Genomic DNA, 5,520 nt, shown 5'->3' on the forward strand with positions numbered 1-5,520 from the left:
GCAGTGGCTCACGCCTGCAATCCCAGCACTTTGGGATGCTGAGGTGGGTGGATCACCTGAGGTCTAGAGTTTGAGATCAGCCTGACCAACATGGCGAAACCTCTTCTCTACTAAAAATACAAAAATGAGCCAGGCATGATGCTGGGCGCCTGTACTCCCAGCTAAAAAAAGACAAAAAATTTTTCCAAATACGGTATTTTTATTAAATCTTATTGAGTAGTTTTCACATTGGCAACTCTTTGTGTTTCTTTCTTTTTTTGAGATGAAGTTTCATGCTTGTTGCACAGGCTGGAGTGTGATGGCACAATCTCGGCTCATGGCACCCTTCGCCTCCCAGGTTCAAACGATACTCCTGCCTCAGCCTCCCGAGTAGCTGGGATTACTTGCATGCGCCACCATCCCCGGCTAATTTTGTATTTTTAGTAGAGATGGGGTTTCTCCATGTTGGTCAGGCTGGTCTCGAACTCCTGACCTGAGGTGATCTGCCCCCCCCACCCTTGGCCTCCCAAAGTGCTGGGATTACAGGTGTGAGCCACCACACCCAGCTTTTTGTGTTTCGTGTGCATTTTTTTTTTTTTGAAACAGAGTCTCACTATGTCGCCCAGGCTGGAGTGCAGTGGCACCGTATTAGCTCACTGCAACCTCTGCCTCCTGGGTTCAAGCGATTTTCCTGCCTCAGGCTCCTGAGTAGCTGGGATCACAGGCGTGCGACACCACGCCCAGCTAAGTTTTGTATTTTTAGTAGAGACAGGGTTTCACCATGTTTGTCAGGCTGGTCTCGAACTCCTGACCTAGTGGTCTGCCCGCCTTGGCCTCCCAGAGTGCTGGGATTACAGGCATGAGCCATCGCGTCTGGCCTCATACATTTTCTAAATGAGTTTAGTAAAAATTTTTTTTTTTTTTGAGACGGTGTTTTGCTCTTATCACCCAGACTGGAGTGCAGTGGCACGATCTCGGCTCACTGCAACCTCCGCCTCCCGGATTCAAGCTATTTTCCTGCCTCAGCCTCTCAAGTAGCTGGGATTACAGGTGCCCGCCACCACACCTGGCTAATTTTTGTATTTTTAGTATAGACGGGGTTTTGCTATGTTGGCTAGGCTGGTCTCGAACTCATGACCTCAGGTGATCCACCTGCCTCCGCCTCCCAAAGTGCTGGGATTACAGGTGTGAGCCACCATGTCTGGCCAATTTTTGTAACTTTAAAGAGAACAAAAATCCTGAGATGGAAACTTATGTAGAATTTTATTCACAGTTGAATTTAGTTACATTACAGTGGAAATAAAAACTAGAAAGTTACATTGTATCTTCTAAACATATGTATTTAACATAACTTCACATTTCATTATAGATGGTTCTTTGGAATGACATTTGAAAATTTTGTGGCTGGGCGCAGTGGCTTACACCTGTAATCTTAGCACTTTAGGAGGCTGAGGCGGGTGGATTGCTTGAGCTCAGGAGCTCAACTAGTCTGTGCAGCATGACAAAACCCTGTCTCTACAAAAAATATGTAAATTATCCAGCTATGGTGGCCTGCATTAGTAGTCCCAGCTACTCAGGAGGCTGACGTGGGAAGATGACATGAACCCAGGAGGTCGAGGCTGTAGTGAGGTAAGTTTGCACCACTGCACTCCAGCCTAGACAAAGTGGGACCCTGTCTCCGAAAAAAGAAATTGTTATAATGAAAGAATAGATTTACATTGTTAGTTTTGTTTTGTTTTTTTCTCAGAAGTGTAGAGTTTGTTCTTAGTCTGTCCATCTGTATACAAGCATGAACTGTACAGTCAACTGCCTTGTAGAGAGGGGCTGGTTTTTGGTTATGTCTTAAATCTTAACTCCTTTTAATTATTCTGAATTTTAGTGGGATTCCTGTATCATTGTAGATTTGGAAAGTATTGAGTAGGAGATGATAATCTATAATCAGGATTCTGAGTTGGTAAGATTTCATAGATCTGAAAAAAGTAATTTCTTGACCTTGGCCTCAATAAGAAAGTCAGAACTTGACCCTTATTTACCAGCACCATCCCCCTCCCCCCCACAATATTTAAAGTGTTTAAATCACTTACTTTGAAATTCTTATGTGATCCAAGACCACTGTTCACTTAAGCTAGTTTGTTTATTAAAACAAAAGAAGTAGGCTGCAGTTACGTGTTTCTTTTTTTGTTGTTTGGTGTCAGGAGTAGAATACGTTTGGCCAGCTTCATGAGAGGATTGGAAAGTTGGAGAAGGAAAAATAGAATTGTTTATGGAGCCAGGAGAATAATTGTCTGTAATTATAGATGCTTGTTTTGAGGTTTGGAAAAGGTGGTTTAAAAATCTTTTAGGAAAAACCATGATAAACATCTATAAATATGACGAAGAAAAATTGGTTGCAACATTTAAAACAATTTTTTTTGAGAGGGAGTCTTGCTCTGTCACCCAGGCTGGAGTGCAGTGGCAGGATCTCAGCTCACTGCAACCTCCGCCTCCTGGGTTCAAGCCATTCTCTTGCCTTAGCCTCCTGAGTAGCTGGGATTACAGGTTCCCGCCACGATGCCCGGCTAATTTTTGGATTTTTAGTAGAGATCGGGTTTCACCGAGTTGGCCAGACTGGTCTCAAACTCTTGCCTCAAGTGATCAGCCTGCCTTGGCCTCCCAAACTGCTGGGATTACAGGCATGAGCCACTGCTCTTGGCCAGGTTGCAACATCTTCATTAGACTTGTTTAAATGAAAATTTTCCTTTGTTAAATGGAAGAAAATAAGCTCTGTTTGGGAGAGTGAGGCCCAAGTAGGACATCCTTGATACACATTGAAGATCCGTTTATTTATTTAAAATTTTTGCTCTGCAAAATTGACCAGAGTATGAAGATCATTTTAGTTGGTTAATATTTAAGTTTTGACTTCCTGGCCAGAGATAGTAGATTGGAAAGGATTTAGAGATTTACTGAGGGAGTTAACCCAAGATTTTAACATTGTGATGCAAAATGGTGTTAAAACGCGTTTGTTTCCCTTTTATTATTTAAAGAAATCCTAGATTTCTTTAAATAATACAAAGTAATTAAATGGACCTGTTGGGTTACTTGAAATTAAGCAGTAGACAGGGGAAGTTCTTGTAAGTGGTTACTAAAGCGTTAATCTTAGAGGCATTCTCCACTGGCTGTCTGTAGCAGCGTCCCTGATCTGGGCTTTGGAGAAACCCATCCCACCTTTTTAGGTGCCTGCTTTACATCGGATCTACTTTCTCTACTCGTGCCTTTTCTTCCACCTTCTTCCCCCTCCTCTTTCTCATAGATGGTGTGGAGGTGGGACAGAGGGAGGGAGAGGGAGATCAATTGACTGATTGTGTGTTGAGGGGGTGGGGGGTCAGAGATTTTCAGGGCCATAAAAGTTGCACGAAATAAAATGCTCTGTTTTTTTTCTTGTGTGGGCCCTGCCATGAGATCAGGTTGTCAGGACTTGATTGGGAGCCACGGATCCCACCCTACTGAAAACATTGTTGCAGGATGGGATGGGATGAAGCTGGAAGTCTTATCAAGTGGTATTATATCTGGCACAACAAACGGCCAGAACCCCAAAATACCCTAAGGATAAAAAGTTTTTGTTTCTTTTCATAGGATATTTTTGTATCTGGTTTGGAAGGATGACTTGAGTTGGATTGTACCGTTAAAGACAAAATGAACGATTGTATTTATTATGTATTTAACCTCATTAAAGCATTAAGTATGATAGCACTAGTTATAGAGAATTGTGTGTGTATGCACACACATACACATATATATACATATACTCACATATACATATATACACACACTATATACATATATATTTTTTGAGACTTGGTCTCGCTCTGTCATCCAGGCTGAAGTGCAGGAGTGAGATCTTGGCTCACTGCAGCTTCGACCTTCCGACCCCAGTGATCCTTCCACCTCATTCTCCCAAGTAGCTGGGGCCGTGGGGATGTGCCATCACCACCAGCTAATTTTTTTATCTTTTATTTTTAGTAGAGACGGCATCTCTCGATGTTGCCCAGGCTGATCTCAAGCTCCTGGGTTCAAGTAATCCACCCACCTCAACCTCCCAAAATGCTGGGATTATAGGAGTGAGTCACTGGGCCCGGCTGAGATGTATAGATTATATATACATCTCATATACATATACATATATACATAATCTCATACATAAAAATTATACATAATATATATTTATAATATAATATATGTAATATATATAAATTAAAAAATTTAAAAAAATTTTATTTTATTTGAGATGGAGTCTTGTTCTGTCGCCCAGGCTGGAGTGCAGTGGCGCTGTCTCGGCTCACTGCAGCCTCCACCTCCCAGATTCAAGCGATTCTCCTGCCTCAGCCTCCCGAGTAGCTGAGATTACAGAGGTGTACCTCCACGCCTGGCTAATTTTTTTTTTTTTTTTGAGACGGAGTCTTCCTCTGTTGCTCAAGCTGGAGTGTCAGGGCGCAATCTTGACTCAGTGCAAGCTCCACCTCCTGGGTTCACGCCATTCTTCTGCCTCAGCCTCCCGAGTAGCTGGGATTACAGGTGCCAGCCACTACGCCTGGCTAATTTTTTTGTGTTTTTAGTAGAGACGGGGTTTCACCATGTTGGTCAAGCTGGTCTTGAATTGCTGATCTCATGATCTCTCTTCCTTGACCTCCCAAAGTGCTAGGATTACAGGCATGAGCCACCGTGCCTGGCCTATATTTTTAATAATGAAATCAGAACTAGGTTTGTAAACAGGGAAAGAACAAATAATCATAAAAGTTTTATGTTCTGGATTTGGAAGTTGGTTGATTTAAGAGTAATGGGAATAAATAATATCCCCTCCCCCTTTAGTTCTCAAGGTTTTCCACTTAGTTTAAGTAGTTTTATTAGCTATAGTAGAGTAACTCAGCATTTTGAAATATTTGTATAATTTGAAAAGTCTCTGAAAGAACACTGATTCAGGTATAGCATTGCAAGTTTGAGGGGTTTCAACAGATTTCTTCATGTGTGTTTAATTCCATGATGGCTTAAAAAAAACCCAAGAAATAAAACCTCTGGTCAGTTAACCAGCATTTTATTTTATTTATTTTTATTTTATTTTATTTTATTTTTTGAGACGGAGTCTTGCTCTGTCACCAAGGCTGGAGTGCAGTGGCGGGATTTCAGCTCACTGCAAGCTCCGCCTCCTGGGTTCAAGCAATTCTCCTGCCTCAGCCTCCCAAGAAGCTGGGACTACAGCTGCCTGCCACCATACCTGGCTAATTTTTTTTTTTTTTTTTGTATTTTTAGTAGAGATGGCGTTTCACTGTGTGGTAGCCAGGATGGTATCGATCTCATGACCTCCTGATCCGCCTGCTTTGGCCTCCCCAAATGCTGGGATTACAGGCATGAGCCACTCCTCCTGGCCCACTTAACCAGCATTTTAACATATTCTGAAAATCTGATTGCCAGAATTTAATGACATTAGAAGAAATTTTTTAAAAAGCTCATAACTATTATGTAGCAAGTATGTTTTCAAAGAACTTGTTTTAAGGTGGGTCTTGGTGG

This window comes from Gorilla gorilla, chromosome Y (genome assembly GCF_029281585.2).
Source record: "Gorilla gorilla gorilla isolate KB3781 chromosome Y, NHGRI_mGorGor1-v2.1_pri, whole genome shotgun sequence".
In the NCBI taxonomy this organism is placed as follows: domain Eukaryota; kingdom Metazoa; phylum Chordata; class Mammalia; order Primates; family Hominidae; genus Gorilla; species Gorilla gorilla.